Source organism: Felis catus, chromosome A1 (genome assembly GCF_018350175.1).
Source record: "Felis catus isolate Fca126 chromosome A1, F.catus_Fca126_mat1.0, whole genome shotgun sequence".
In the NCBI taxonomy this organism is placed as follows: domain Eukaryota; kingdom Metazoa; phylum Chordata; class Mammalia; order Carnivora; family Felidae; genus Felis; species Felis catus.
The window spans coordinates 193,404,714-193,421,261 of NC_058368.1; the positions used below are offsets into that span (position 1 = coordinate 193,404,714).

General features: G+C 40.4%; 1 protein-coding gene, 1 long non-coding RNA gene and 1 pseudogene across 4 annotated transcripts in view; 1 reads left to right on the plus strand and 2 right to left on the minus strand.

The window, feature by feature from the left end:
• GRIA1 (glutamate ionotropic receptor AMPA type subunit 1) overlaps window positions 1-16,548 on the minus strand; it is a 306,263-nt gene that overhangs the window by 172,483 nt on the left and 117,232 nt on the right. The gene's annotated exons all lie outside the window — the stretch shown is intronic.
• Window positions 1-16,548, plus strand: part of LOC123379842 — a 116,136-nt gene that overhangs the window by 56,104 nt on the left and 43,484 nt on the right. The gene's annotated exons all lie outside the window — the stretch shown is intronic.
• LOC123379841 lies at window positions 4,635-8,249 on the minus strand (annotated as a pseudogene).

The following is a 16,548-nucleotide window of genomic DNA, read 5'->3' on the forward strand; positions in this document are numbered from 1 at the left end:
TGAAGGCCTCACCTAGGCCTCAGAAAACACCCTGAGCTTGTTCTTCATAGTCCTTCCCACTGGAGCAGTGACGGGCCCCTTCCTTCTAATTCTCCCCGTTGGCGAGTGAGCTCCTCAAGGGCAGTTACATTTCACAGTTATATTTTCAGAGCCTGGCAAAAGGCTTGGTACAGTAAATAGCTAAAAATAGGGGGTACCATTAACACATCAAAATCACTTAAAACAGTGCTAAGAATATGACAAATGCTCAATAAACATTAGCTCGTCTCATATTTTTTGTTACGTTCCATAATTTGAGGCTCAGAGAAGAAAGTTTACCATGGAGCTGTTACATATGTATGGTTTAATTTTGGATCATTATCACTCTTCAACTGCCAAGGGTACCAAAGGTATCAATACTTCCTACATCTTGAGAGAGCTGCATTCCTTGAAACAGGGCCACTTTCTTCTTTCTCAGGCCCCATAAAACTTAACATGGAACCTTATACATAACAGACCTATCTGATCATGTTTTGGGCCGTGCCTGCCAGCCCAACCTTTGCCGATTCCAGCCCCCAACAGGCCTTTGCTAGATACTCCCAGGTTACTGGAGTCCTGCCATTCTCTTTTGAGTACCCATGGCCAAAATATCAGCCCGGGAGGTCTGTCCTGGGATAATCACTTATGGCTGTGGTTCTCAAACTTGAGCATGCAATGCATTTGATTTCCCTAGAGGGCTTGTTAAGATGCAGACTGTTGGGCACCCCCCTCAGAATTTCTGATTCTGGGGTAGGGCTTGAGAATCTGCATTTCTATCTTGTTCTCAGATGATACTCTGTGGCTGGTCCTGGACCATTCTTTGAGAATCGCTAATGGAAGACAGGAGATAAAAGACAAACACTCTTGTCTAGAGTATAAAGTTTAAGTTCTTTCATCAGCTCCCAGACTGGTGATGATCTCCATTTGAATCCTGTAAGCTGTATTTGCAACCAATTCTTATTAAAATCAAGGAAATTGACACATAAGTGTCAGCTGCAGGACCTTGATGAAGGATGAACAAGCAGGGTGTCTAAATTTTGCTGATGGAGCTCGCAATTGTGCCCCTTTCTCAGTTGACAACTAGTAAAATGACTTGATACTTTAATATCTCGCAGTTAATATCATAAGTTTGCAGCATACTTTATATTTTTTCAGAGTGTTTTCATCCATATTATCACATCTGATTCTTACAGTTACTGCACTGGGGGGGGGGGGGGAGGCAGACAGGAATTAACATCTCTCTTTAGATGACAAGGACCCAGGTCCGTACCCATGATACCCCATAGTCTCTGATGCAAGTGTCAGTTCTGCCTTTGGCCTCCCTTCATGTACTAAATCTTAATTTATTTTGGATTGTTACAGATGCTTTGAGTTAGAAGACATCATAAGGAGACCTTCTAATCAGAAGGTTCTGAGGCCCTTGGGGATACAGATTTCATTGGTAGCCTCAGGAAAGCTTTGGACTCTTCTAATACAATACAAATGTGCAAACATATGATACAATTTACATATAGCTTCCAGTTGTACAAGGACCAATTAAAGTCCAAGGTCACCATGTTTCATGACTGCAAGAGACACCAATCCCACTGAACTAACTGTAGTCCTGTAAAGATCATCCACCAACCATGGAAGAAGAGCAGAGGCTGTACATTCCACTTTGGTTGGTTGGTTTTTGTGATTTTTAATGGATGAAAAACTGAGATTCAAGAACTCTAGTGATTTGTTTCAGGTACCAGAGCCAAATAAAGGCAGAAGTAAAGTGGGAAGTAGGACTTCCAGAAGGTAATGTGGTACTGTGGCAGGGAAGGAAAATATGTCAAGTGCTACCACAAGTTGTGGCACCCAGTGAGCACAAATTCCTTGGCTCCTGGACTATTTTTGCAGTTCATGTTCATATGTAACAATTGGATAAGTCTTCCTTTCTCTCAGAACAGATAGATAATATGGTTGACTGGAAACCATATATACTCATGTCCTCTAGATCATATAAATCTATTAGACGATACCATTACTTATGACTGTGTTCACATGATATGATGTTCCTATATGCTTACGTCATAGCTCCATGTAGACATTTGTCCCTTAACCATGGGTACAAAAATAGAAAAGAAAAATCTCACCAAAGGGAAGAAAGCCCAGACTACAGTAGTGTCTAGTTTTCCCTACATCTTTTAATGCTTGCTTCAGCCTGTATAAGATTCATTCTTCCCACTACAAAGGAATCATATTGTACTTCCTAATCTACAGAGAGGAATGACTTTCACCCTACTTTTTCATTGTGTATTTGCATCTAATTAACATTTAAAGTTAAGCAGAATTTAGGGGCGCCTGGATGGCTCAGTTGGCTAAGCGTCTGACTTCGGCTCAGGTCATGATCTTGCAGTGCACGAGTTCGAGCCCCGCATCGGGATCTGTGCTGACAGCTCAGAGCCTGGAGCCTGCTTCAGATTCTGTGTCTCCCTCTCTCTCTGCTCCTCCCCCACTCGTGCTGTTTCTGTCTTTCAAAAATAAATAAAAACATTAAAAAAAGTTTTGTTTTGTTTTGTTTTTTAATTTTTTTTCAACATTTATTTATTTTTGGGACAGAGAGAGATAGAGCATGAACGGGGGAGGGGCAGAGAGAGAGGGAGACACAGAATCGGAAACAGGCTCCAGGCTCTGAGCCATCAGCCCAGAGCCCGACGCGGGGCTCGAACTCACAGACCGCGAGATCGTGACCTGGCTGAAGTTGGACGCTTAACCGACTGCGCCACCCAGGCGCCCCTAAAAAAAGTTTTAAAGTTCAGCAGAATTTATAGGTCACTTCACTGTATACACTTCATTGTATGTTATACATTAAAAAGAAGGTCCTTGTTTTAGATTACTATTGAACCCTAGAATGCCAGGAGTAAAAGGACCTCTACACAGAGGCTTCATCTAATTCCTTCTGTCATAGGAAAGAGGCAGATGCTCTGGGAAGGGGAAATTTGTCCTTGAGGTCAAATAGTTGAGGGTATGGCAGCAACACCAATATTTGAACTTACTTTTCCTGACTCCAAACTCAGCATTTTAGCCATATTTTTCCTGATCTCGCTCAGATTTTAAGCCAGAAGGGCCCAGCAGTTGTAGCATTTCCTACTCTTCATTTTCTTCTGCTCTCATTGTATTTTTCCGAAAATAAATTTGGTAGACAGTGGGATAAACACACACATTCTTTTTTCCATTTAACATGAATGGTTGGCCCTGGTTCTGCCTGCTGCTTTTATAAGACTCCCACTATGCTTACCCTCACCAATACATTACATAATATAGGGGCAGTAATCCATCTCTCCCCCTGTACCATGGGCTATGTCACTGCCTGATTATAAAGGAGGTCTATCCCCAGGGAAAATGCCCTAACTCAGCCTTTTGGAAAAAGAAAGATCTTCCTCAACTCTAAATGACTGGATTGATGGAATAAGCCAAAGTGTTCAAAATGACTTAAGTACAGGATGAATTTGGGGGTTCCTGATCTAGCTCAAGACTCAACTCTTTTTTTTTTTTTGTCTAATGTCCTGTAGGTGCCATGGCCTCATGGAGTCCCTGTGGACTCTCAGGAAAACTATGCACCTTTAACGAGACACTCCCTTTCATTAAATAAGTTAACAGTAGAGTGGGAAAACAGTTTAGCCAATAAAGTGGGAAAACCGTTTAGCCAAACTACATTTCTGACCATAGTCCTATCAAGCTGTTAAGATCTGCCCCCAGACTAAGTGAGGTCGTGATTGTGTGTTATTCAAGTTGGCAGAGACACAGCTGTGTGAACCTTATGAGGTCATTATTCTGAAATGTCTCCATTACTAGCATTGTCAGGAAATGGTATCTTGGAGAAAGTAGCGAACAATTTTATTTTGTAAGTGGCTACATAATTTTAAGTGTTTTGAATAGAAAAACTTCCTACTGGGTTCTACATATGCCCCTGCATTTGTAAAAAGAACTGAACATATACAACGTCACCTTGGCCGATGTGGTGGTGTTGCAGATGGTAAATATTTTCAGAGCTAGGCACTGTATTTTATACTTTTTAGAGAACTCCCCTTGATTTCCTAGAATGGGATCTGACACATAATAGGCATATGATACCTGGTTTCTTATTGAAAGTCATAAGCATTGGTGTGAGTGATAACTTAAGGACTCCCGAAGTAGTAAGGTGTTTTGGTTTTGTTTGTTCGTTTTGGTCACCAGACAGCTTCATACTCGTTGAGCACATAGTCTCCACTGGGCCCTCCCTCCTCGTCTGCTGTCACTCCTCCCTTTGTCAGCAGCCCCTGCTCACTCCACACTCACCTGCTACTTTTCTTGTTTGCTGCTGTTAACAAGTTCAATGACCAAGACTGTGAAATTACTTAACTTACATTTACACAGTTTTACAGTCAACTTGCATTTGCCTGCAGGATGCAAGAGGGATGCGATTCTTTCATCTGGCTTTATTCCACCTTTATATATTAGAAGTCTTCCAGAATTACAAGGTTGTTTAAAATCTGGAAGCTGGGCAAGTGGGGATGCACATAGGATAAAGTGCAAACTACCTCCAGAAGTTGTAATCTTCTTAACTAGACAGTTTAGACCCTAGATTCCATCTATCACACTCTCCATCCCAGCCCCACAGAGATTTCTAGGCCATCTACTTCCACTCTTGCTAAAGTGACAAAATTAAGCCAAATTGCCAAGCAAACAGGTTATCTCTGGGGAAAAAAGATTCAATACACAAGAAACCACATAATCCTGTGTTATCTTCTGGTTGTTACTACATCTATCAAGATGCGTCTGGAGAGTCATAACAGGATGTGGGTGTTCTAAGTGGAAGAAAACAGTTTGAGGAAAATTAGGCCAAAAACAGAGTATACATGTGACCTTTTGACCTTTTGGGGGGTGCCAGTGGTTTAGCGTGATAAGAATGTACAGTGTATCAAAAGGACTTAAGGCAAACAAAAACCAAAAAATAAAAAAAAAAAAGCAAAACAAACAAACAAAAAAAACAAAAAGAAAGGGTAAACTCAAATAATAGACATAAAGAGAAGGATAATAATTTTAATTGGTCATGGAGACCCACTACAGGAATGAGATGAGGGCATGACCTACTCTTAAGTATACTTTAGGTGGTGACTTCTATAAGATCTTACAGATTGAAAGGAGGTGGCACAGGAAAACAATTCGGGGATCATGTATACCAGCACATGCACTCTTCTTAATCCCAGCACAAGGACCAAATACCACCTTTTCTCATTTCCACTCAGGACACCTTAGAAGAGACTAGATGACCAGACAGAGCCAAAATTGTTGTCCTACTTCCAGATAAAAGAGATGGCTAATAACACAGCACTCTTCCCCAGAGAGAAGAAGAGAAGCCAATATTCCCAAGGACCAAATGGCTGATTTAGCCACTTCCTGAGAACAAAATGGCAGCCATGTTACAGAACCCCAGCTGTATATTTAGTGGAAAAGATGCATATACTGGACTCTGACACACCCTGGACTCTTCATTTGGACATTTATCTCTTAAAATTTAGGAATGGAGTGTGACTTCACTGGCTCTCTAATTTTCTGAGCATTTGATTGCTTGGCTCAGAGGAATCTTTCTCAATGTGCTAAATATCTATAGCCTTTCTTACGAATACCAGGAATAGTCTTTATATATGAGGGCAGAAAATTTCTTCATATCTCTATGCTTTTACTAAGAAGTGTCCTTTTGTCTGAAATGCTTTACTCTCCCAACTTTCCCTAATGATAATACTAGAAGACAAGTAGCAGCATAAACAGCAGTGGCCGTGATAAACAACTGAATAGGTACAAAGAACAGAGCTTTTTGCTGAATTCCTAATGTATTACCTCATTTGGAATTCCCAACATTCTAATTTACGTCATTTCAAAAGTATGGATTAAAATGTTGGTGTAGGCAGCATAAATAACTTGGCTAGTTTCACACAGTCCAAACATTCAGGGATAGGAAGCTTAATAATCACATGGCCTTCAATTCAACTTTTTATAACAATTTCTAAATGATTTTTACATTTTTAAGACCGTACTCTTCCCTACAAATGGGTGGCAACTTGGAAGCTGCAGGAAGGAGAAACAGAAGGTTGTCTGCAGGACCTGAAGTCCTAACCTTTACCCAAAGGCATTGAGTGTTGCCTCAAAAGGCCACCAGATCCAGGGATCCTCCTTCAGAGCAGTTAAGAAAAGTCCAATGCCAGATTCTGTTCAGGAAGCAAGTACAGGAGTACTTGTGAGTGGCTTTTTGGGGGTGGGGGAGGTAGAATCTCTGAAAAACGTAATGCTAATGTCAGACATACTTTTTTAGCTTCTAAAAGAGGTTCCAGGAAGTCTTTAGCTTGTCCTGTGGTAGGGTTTCCACTGAGGGCAGGGTCAAGAACTATAACCTTAGTAGAAAGGTACAACTCTTCATCAGGTTTAACAGTCTCCTTGGCTACCAACGGGCCAACCTTGTGTGCCTATTGCTATCAAATACTTGCCATCAATGTATTAAGTTTTCTTGTTGGACAATTTACACCCTCCAGTACAGATTCTATGAAAGTGTTCCTAGGCCTGCAGCATTTTCTCTTGGTGTGTTCCTTAGCTCCATGTACCTGACACCATCCTCTGAAAATTCTTTAATGACATCTTTTGTAACCATGAGCACATCTTCATGGTTAGTAGTAAGCTGACGAGTAATTTGAACTATCTGGAAACATTCCTCTAATGACAGGATCGTGGATTTTAAGACCTGGGCTTTTTGGCTATTAATTTCTTCATGGTGTTAGAACCAATGAGTTCATTCAAGTGGGCATGAAGTTCCACTTTAGGTAATTCCGAGTAAAATGTTGCCTTCCATGGCCCTTGTTCTTCCTCCATCACAAATTAGCAGGATAAGAAGTTCCTCAAACCTTTTGTTCTTTGTCTAAACAATACAGCGTATTTCAATCAGTAAGTGGTGGTTTGAATTTCCTTCGGATTGCTTTTCTTCCCCATTTTGCTACAATTAGCTGTATGTGTAGCTCTGGGCTCAGCTTCATCACCACGATGGGCCATTGCTCTTGAGTCTCTCCTGCCCTTGTGCCTGCAAATCCTTGAGGATGGGGGCAGGGGGAGCATGGAGCACCATGAATAATAGTATCCTCAGCAGGAGTTCCCTGGCTGCTTTGCCAATTCGGGTACCACATGTGGCCCTCCACTCATCCACCAAGGGCTATTACAACTACTATAGCGCCCTGTGGCACTGCCTGCGTGTCCTACCCAACTTTTCAGAAATCCTTTGCCCTTAGGCTTCAATTAGTGCCCAGGAATGTACTCCTCCCTTTGAATGCTGCTGCTGTATATTACTTGGACCCATATGATGGCAGTATCTACCTAAAATTCATTCATTCATACGTTTTTATTAAATGACATACTACATGCCAGTCACTGTGCTAGGCCCTGGGAGGCTAGATTGCTATCCTGGAGGAACTCAGAGATGAGTATGTGGGAAACATAAGTGATTAGAATGTGGGGTAAGAAGCATTATGAACAGGAGTCAGGAAGAGTTCCAAAGAGAGCATAAAGGGGGGAATAGCTAACCCAGTTGTTAAGTGCTTGAGAAGCCTTCCAGGGGAAAGTGTTAGTGAATCTGGGACCTACATAACAAATAGGATTGTGGCAGGTGAAGAATGGAAATATCCCAGACTCAGGTAAGCGGCAAATGCGAACTTTTTAGTCTCACCACGCCTCTCACCCATAGACGATGATCTGGAAATAAGGGGAGGAGTACATTTGGCATGGTTGATTCCAGAGTCAGACAGACGTGAGTTCAAGTCCTAGATCCATCAGCTCCTGGCTTTGTGACCTTGGGAAAGGAATTAGCATCTCCAAATCTCAGTTTCTACATCCGGGGATGGAGATTAGTAGTAGTGCCGTCGCTTAAGATTGTTTCAAGTATGAAAATGACCTAATGATATATAAAGGGACATACCACAGCAGCTAGACCAACCAAATCTCCAATGATGGTGGTACTTTTTGACCATGATAATGGTTAGTAGGTCCACCTAGATTATGACCTCTCTATAAATAGGAATCTGACTATTTTTCTTTGTGTTTCTCACTGTGGCTTAAACTACACAGATTTACTAACAGGTATTCAGTAAGTTCCTGCTGACAGATTTGTTTGTATACATTTTTCCATTAATTCATTAAACATATTTATTGAGCACTTACTATGTGCCTGTCTCTGTGCTTCATGCTGTGGATACAAGAATGAACAAAGCACATTCCTGGAGCTCTCATCCTAAAATTCTGACCAGCAGTTCCATAAAATTGATGGTTACTTATATCGTGAAATCAGGTTTGGAAAATACCATCCAAAGCATAAGAATCACCTGACTTGTTAGTGATAATAACTGTAATTCCACTTGATGTTTCTGAAGAACCTGATTCCTTATCTTAAGAACTCTTCAACCAATTTAGTGTTTTTCCACCTGCTATTGGGTCTTGCCTGAATTGAAAATGATAATTTGCACTTCACTCCACAATTCACATCACAGCTCCCCCCTGCCACCACGGTCCTTATCAGCAATAGACCAATTTGTTAATCTGCTTCTTTCTTTTAACTGCCTTCTGCTGGTACCTGAGAGGCTGTCTGTCTTCATAGAGAGGGGGGTGGATTATCAGTCAAACAACTCAAGTTGTAACCTCAGTTGTGCAAGTAATCAATTTTGCTATGTTTTTTCATTTACTCTTTCGATGAATATTAATGGAGCGCTTAATAGAGGCCCAGCATGTTCTGGTCGAGGGCTCAGGTGCTGGAGTCAGAATGCCTAAGTTAGAAACTAGCTCTGCTACTTTTCAGTCATATAATCATGGGTGACTGACTTGACCACTCAGTTTTCTGATCTGCAAAATGGGGATAATAATCACATCCACCTCACAGGATGGTTGTAAGTACTAAATACATGTAAAAATACAGGTAAAAAAATCTTAGAACAGCATACCTTAAACTAGTAAGTTCTCAATAAATGTTAGATGCTATTACCTTATTGTTAACATCTATTGTTACTCTCAAATGCCAGATGCTGTATATAGCACTGAGGAAATAGGGTGTGGGGGCAAGGACATGGTGTTTATCCTCAGAGATCTTGCTTCTATTAGATGAAGAGACATTAGGAACTGACTTCTCAAATAAATACATAATTAAAAATTGTGATAAATACCAGGAGGAAATGAACAGGGTATAGTGTGTGGTCTGAGACTTAAAGAATAGACAGGAGGTGAAGTACTGAAGAAGGGGTGTATGCTATGTGTGAAGGACTGTCCAGGAAGAGAGAAAAGCATGTGTAAAGGCCCTAAGACAGGGACTGAAGGGCCTTTGTGGTTACAGGTAGAGGCTGAGGTAGAGAGGACGCTGAGGCAACAGGCAGGGTCCAAGCCACGCAGTGGAGTTTGAGAATTTTCCTAAGGGCAAAGGAAAACCACCCATGGTGCATGGTTTCCTTTCTGGCACACAGATTTCCCAAACCTGAGGTGAGAGAATTATACAAAAAATCATCCCGGGGCATCTGGGTGGCTCAATTGGTTAAGACCCAACCCTTGGTTTTGGCTCAGGTTATGATCTCATGGTTGTGAGATCAAGCCCCACAACAGGCTTTGCACTGAGCATGGAGCCTGCTTGGGGTTCTCTCTCTCTCCTCTCTCTCTGCCCCTCCCCGCTCTCTCTCTAAATAAATAAATAAACTCAAAAAATTATCTCAAGCTCCTTTAAGACTAAACAACATAAGATTCTGTGGCGACTAACAACAACAACAACAACAACAACAACAGAAAGGTGGTTTCTGGGAAAAGTAGAGAAAAAAAAAGTAGAGGTAGAAAAGGGAAGAAAGAGGGAGACGGGGGGTAAGAAATAAGGAAAGAAGCAGCTGACTACAACTTCAGAAGAAACATAAAGTCGAGAAATGCAATGTTAAATGCTCGGTGCAGAGATGCAGACTAGGTATCTATTACATCCATGTGTGTGTGTGTGTGTGTGTGTAGGTGTCTTTGATGCATGTATTTGTACGTTCACTGATTTGGCAGGAGCCCAAACTGGGGGAGCTTTTCCATGGGTGACAAATAAGTCTAATGGGCTGGAAACAGAGAGGAAGAAAAATGCTGTGTCATTCATTTTGGTTAAATGCACGATTACTGGATATAAAGATGCATCTGGAACAGCTTCTGCTGGAAAGCTGGTGTTCAGGCATTGAAACGCCTGCCGAGGCATGGTTCAGCGGCTCCTTTCAGGAGCTGCTCGCTGGAAATCAAACAGAATTACATTAGGAAAGGCGTGGCAGCGAAAGTACTCTCCAGAACAGGAAATTTTACTGAGAGGAAAAGAAAAGGGAGTTTAGTCCAAAAAGAAGGGCTGACTCCAAGAATGCTAATTTGTTCAAACCTTCCAGAGCCCAGAGGAACTTGAGCACTTCTTGCCTTAATATTCAGATGCGGTGGTGCAAAGAAGTAGGCAAGGTAGTGAAAAGCAAAAAGAAGTAAGTGTTCTTTTGGCCCATATTTCTCCTTCCTGCCTGAGTAGGGGTATAATTTAAGGATTTATGAAGGGGAAGCACACTAGTCCTATTCTGCAAACACTTTATAATGCTAATACCACCTCTGGCTGTCAGAATTTACTGATACGGGTCTCTAGGGTTGTGTATCATATGAACCTAGCAGCAAATGCTGGGAAGAATACTGGTGACGTTCCCTCAATGCAAGGAGAAGTAGAAGAAGCCCCGTACGGTTCAGGAAAAGTTCTTTTCTGGTAAGGAAACAGCCACGGTAGTATGTCTTATTCTCTCAACTACTTCCTGATCTGCCAGTGGTTCAATTAGCATACGCTTGATTGAATTAATAATAGTGGCTGCCATTTAATAGACATTTACAATATGTTTTAGGTACTGAAAGCACATTATTCCACTGAATCTTCACAGTGCATGGTAAGATAGAGTCGAACACCATTTTATGCATGAGGAAACAGAGGCTCGGAGAGGTTAAGGAACACGTACAAAGGCACAGGTAGCTAGAATTGATATACAGGTCCACGTTCCATTTGGGCCCCAATTTTCTTATCCATAAAATGGAGCTGGTTAATACCCTCTTCAAATTCTCCTGTTCCCAAAGCCCCCTCAGAAAGACTGCAGATTCCTGAAGTTCACTGCTGTGTCTATTTTGTGTGCTTTTCTTATCATGGAGTCCCCTCTCCACGTTCATTCCCAGCACTCCTGTGCATTCGAGGATTTTTGTCCATCAGAACTTGTCCCGGAATCATTCATGCTTTCTGAAGTGCAAATGACAGATAATAGCAATAATTCCTTACTTTTCTGCAACTGGTAGTCAAGGACCCACATTCTCCCATTTTAGCTCATCCCCAAATCACTGAGAGGCAGACGAGATCATTCTCCCAAGTTTGCAGATGAGAAACTAAGACGCAGGCAGGGGGAGTGACTCCACCAAGGTCACACAATGAGTTAAAAGCACAGTCATGACTACAGGCTCACAGCTCTTAGGATCCGGTCTGGCATCTTTTCTGGAGAAGCACACTGCTTCCCTCAGTTGTAAGCTCCAGGGCCCAGCAGGAAAAATAAATGAACAAATGGGCAGATGAGAGAACACTTTTCTCCCTGCCAGTGCTCACTCAGCTTTAGCCAAACTTTGTCAAGTAAAAAGCAGGTCCAGATCTTCCTATTTTTCTTTTTTAAATAAAGCTAAGGATCTGGATTCTTATGTGCAATCCTATGATTTTTTTTAAAAGCTACCTAAAACTTTTATTGTAAATCTCTGCGAGAACCATCACACATCTGTAAGTTGGAGTCACCACTGGGTAATCAGTTTTCCACCTCTGCTTTACACTGAAAAAAAAATTGAGAATTGGATTATGGTTGCAGAAATGTCTAGCTGGAAGCCCTTTTAGCCACAGGAATGCTCATTGCTTGGGAGAGCCAAACCTCAATCAATCAAATCTCACAGAACAGTGGAGATTTTTGAGTCCCAAACAAAGCAGGGTCAGACAGAGACACTCCAAATCCCCAATATAGCCCTTGCCTCCAACCAAGAAAGAAAAAGTCTTGCGAAGTTATCCTGGTTAGGACTTTAAATGAAAGGGTGTAGAACAGAGATAAGAAATGAGAGCTCTGAGAGACTTAATATGTTAAATATTGTTAAATAATTATACTAATAAGACAATTATCTACAGCAGCTTTTTTTTGCATTTCTTTTTTAAATTTTTTTTATTAATATGAAATTTATTGTCAAACTGGTTTCTATACAACATTCAGTGCCCATCCCAACAGGTGCCCTCCTCAATACCCATCACCCATCCCCCCCCCACTCCCTCCCATGCCCCATCAACCCTCGGATTGTTCTCAGTTTTTAAGAGTCTTTTATGGTTTGGCTCCCTCCCTCTCTAACTTTTTTTTTTCCCTTCCCCTCCCCTATGGTCTTCTGTTAAGTTTCTCAGGATCCACATAAGAGTGAAAACATATGGTACCTGTCTTTCTTTGTATGACTTATTTCACTTAGCAGCACACTCTCCAGTTCCATCCACGTTGCTACAAAAGGCCATATTTCATTCTTTCTCATTGTCACGTAGTATTCCATTGTGTATATAAACCACAATTTCTTTATCCATTCGTCAGCTGATGGACATTTAGGCTCTTTCCATAATTTGGCTATTGTTGAAAGTGCTGCTTTCCCTATACATCAGCATTCCTGTATCCCTTGGTAAATTCCTAGCAGTGCTATTGCTGGGTACAAGTGTCCCTATGCATCAGCATTCCTGTATCCCTTGGGTAAATTCCTAGCAGTGCTATTGCTGGGTCATAGGGTAGATCTATTTTTAATTTTTTGAGGAACCTCCACACTGTTTTCCAAAGCGGCTGCACCAGTTTTCATTCCCACCAACAGCGCAAGAGGGTTCCCATTTCTCCACATCCTCGCCAGCGTCTATAGTCTCCTGATTTGTTCATTTTGGCCACTCTGACTGGCGTGCAGCTTTTATTTGCATTCTTCTATGTACCAGTCACTATCCTAGGTATTTTTTATGCATTACTTTTTAAAATCCTTACAATAGCACTTTGAGGAGAATGTCACTATTACTTCTATTTTATAGATGGGGAAATTACAACTCTGAGAATTGTAATAACTTGCCCAAGGTCACAACTTACTATTATCCAGAATTGGGATTACGATCCAGGGAGCCCAGCTCTGGAGACTACACTCTCTACCACAATTAGAGAAAGCACCTTTTCCCTGAAGGCAGAGATTATTTTGCATAGAATAGCCATACTCAGAAAATTCTCCCTGAATTAGACTGAGCAAAGGACAGGAGTTCATTTTTTAAAATAAGACCACATATTTCTACCTTCCACAGGGAACCTGGAAGTCTTTGTAGGCTTTTCTCCCATGCCAGTGAAACTTTGACAAGACCCATTCTAAACCCTCTAGTCCTTGAGCAGATAGATTTTCTGATCACTGACAGGGAGAATTGAATCTTCTACCTCATCTTCTGTGGTTTTATTTTCACCCCACTTGGCACCCTAGAGGACATGAACACTGCTTATACTGGCAGCTTCTCTGGAAGTGGACCCCACACCCAATGGGAGATATACACCCTCTGTTTCTACTTCATCCTGTCTTCAGTCCTCCATTCAATACTCTCCTGGTCTCACATCATGACTGAGGCTAGATACCAGCTCTCAGTGCAATCTGGCAGTCTGTCCTCTCAGGGTAGCTCTAGGCCCATTAGGCATTCCAGATATTCCAGGCACATGGAGAGCAGAATGATAACAACCCTACAGGGGTGCCTGGGTGGCTCATTTGGTTAAGCGTCCAACTCTTGATTTCAGCTCAGGTCACAATTTCATGGTTGTTGGATTGATCCCTGCATGTGGAACCTGCTTGAGATTCTCTCTCTCTCTCTCTCTCTCTCTCTGCCCCTCCATGCTCATGTGCAGGAAAAAAGAAAACCTTTAGGAGCTCTTCCCTCCCCCCACCCCAATTTTTTAAAACCCTAACTTAATTTACCAACTGTATAATTCCATATGCAAAAGAAATAAGCCCGGGAAGGTCAAGTAGTACCTTACTGAGACTCTTTAAGACTGAGACTCTTTAAGAAGATACTCAAAGTATCTTTTACTTACCTTTAGAAAGGTTTTAGGGAAAGAGTCTCAATCCCAAATGCCAACAGTGACTAGACTAATATAAATTACCCACTGGACACTGTGGTGAGTAGGAGAATGGATGACTCATATAAAGGAGGGAAACCACGGCTCAGCTCCAGCCTATTGTAGATACATCTGTTAATTTTTCAAGAGAAGGCACAGGATCTCCATTTGTGTCAATGAGATACTATATAATTTGGACCAATACTTCCAGGGAGAACAACTAGAGCAGCTGGACAAAATACTTAAAAATCTTCTTGAATATATGGATGAGTTAACAAGAGAGTGAAGAATTACAGAGTCAGGATGTAGGGCTGGAGGAAAGCCAGGGAGGTAAGTCTTGTGTTTGGAACTACTTTTTCCCTGGAGACATTTACCAATTCTAGAGGAAGCAGCTAAACTAAGAAGAGACAAAAATAAGAAGCTGGAGTTTAGAGTTCAGGACCAAAAAACAATGGCAAGAAAAAAAAGGCTGATAAACAATCACTTTATTTTGGTACCTAGAAGAGCTGTCCAAGGAGTAAAAATGAACTGGAAATAGACATGTGCTTGTAGGGACTGCAGTGTAGCTTCAAATCATCTCAGTCTCTGAAGCAGGATTAAAATGATAATGGATTGCTAGTACAACAGGAAAATATGTATTTATTAGATAGAAAGATAACATTACCCCAGGCCTCAAATTGTTTCTACAGAAAATTCTCAAATACGATGTCTAGCACATAATAAAAAATAACCAGTTACACCAGAAGATAAAATAACATAGATAAAAATGAATAGAAAAGAGACAATAGGGACAAATCCATAGGGGCTCAAGATATTAATCAGACATATATTTTATAATCAGCTATGCTTACTATCTTCTTGGAGATAAAATACAAGATTGATAATTTCATCAGAATCCTAAAAAATGTAAAATAATCAAAAGGAAATTCAAAACTTGAAAAGGACAGAGACGGACATCAAGAATTTAATAGGCATAATGGCAGATTGGCTGCAGCTTAAAAGAGAATTTGTCAACTTCAAAATAGATCAAAGGAAATGAATAGTATTAAAGTGCAAAAAAAGAGAAGAGCATGGAAAATACAGAAAATAACGCAGGAGATATAGTGGATGGAGTGACAAACCCTAATATATAAGTAAATAGAATGTCATCAGGAGAAAAAGGAAGAAAGGAAGTATATAGAAGTAATTCTAAGAGTCATTGGCAAGAGTTTTCCAAACATGATAAAAGACATTAAGACATAATATCAAAAAGTCCAATGTACCCAAATAATGTTAATTAAAATAAATTACACTTAGGTACAACTCAGTCAAATTCTTGATAACCAAAGACAGAGAGAAACTCTTAAAAGCATCAATAGTTGAGGGACACTTGGGTGGCTCAGTCAGTTAAGCTTTCGACTTGGGTCATCATGATGGTACTATTTGTGAATTTGAGCCCCCCATCGGACTCTGTGCTGACAGCTCAAAGCCTGGAGCCTGCTTCAGCTTCTGTGTTTCCTTCCTCTCTGTTCCTCCCCCACTCGTGCTCTGTCTCTGTCTCTCAAAAATAAACACTAAAAAAAGTTAAAAAAAGAAAAAGCATCCATAGTTGAAAGAGTAATAGGAGACAGATTACTGCAAAACGGTCAACAATGCAACTCTTTTTAAGAAACAACTGAATTATATCTTTAAAATGCTGAGAGAAAATAACTACAAATATAGACTATATCTAACACTGACGTTTTTCAAGAGAGAATGTGAAAAAAAAGACTTTTTTTTCTACAAATAAAAGAAAAAATATTTCTTAACAGACTCACAGTAGTGGAAATATTAAAGGATAGTATTCATGGGTAAGGAAAATTATTCTAGATGGAAACAGAGATACAGAATAGAATAAAAAGTAAAAATTATAAACATGGAGAAATATAAATAAATACAGACTGAATAAAATAGCAACAATAAGATATTGTTGAGTTTAAAAACACAAAAAATATGTAGCAATAATGGCATGAACATTGGCAAGAAAATAAAGAAAGCTACAATGTTCAAAGTCTTTGCACTCTCTGGGAAGAGTATATAAATGCCAATACACAATAACATTTGATAAGTAAAGAATGAATGTTTAAAGGTCTAGTGTAACCACAAAAATATTTAAAGGATGTCTAATTTCCAAATTAATAGAGGAGTAAAAAGTGAAAAAAATGTAAAAATTAGTAAATGTGAAAGAAGGCAAGAAATGAATTACACAGTAAAACCTACCATTAGAGGGGAATCCATGGTTTTAAATATGCATATATTAGAAAATAAGAAAAGCTATAAAGAATAGTCAGTAGTTACACAACCATTTCAAGAAGTTAGGGAAAAAAAAAAAAAACCC